This window comes from Penaeus monodon, chromosome 34, assembly GCF_015228065.2.
Source record: "Penaeus monodon isolate SGIC_2016 chromosome 34, NSTDA_Pmon_1, whole genome shotgun sequence".
Lineage (NCBI taxonomy): Eukaryota > Metazoa > Arthropoda > Malacostraca > Decapoda > Penaeidae > Penaeus > Penaeus monodon.
The window spans coordinates 2,540,475-2,540,721 of record NC_051419.1 but is presented as its reverse complement, the minus strand read 5'-3'; positions in this window follow the sequence as shown (position 1 = coordinate 2,540,721).

The following is a 247-nucleotide window of genomic DNA, read 5'->3' as shown; positions in this document are numbered from 1 at the left end:
AGCCGCGCAATGAACACCCATAGACAATTTTCATCTAAACGTTATAAGGAATTTAGACGAACCACCCAAAAAACACCAACTCAGGCAGAATTGACAATTATAATGAAATATTTTCCAACACGGCCAACAAGCAGACTATAATTTTCTCGTATTAGATGTATCACAGACGCCAGTGTTTATCTCAGGGCGTATCCGAGAGCTAGAGCGAGCATTAGTGTCAAGAGCAAAAGCTCTGTGGTTTGGTCGC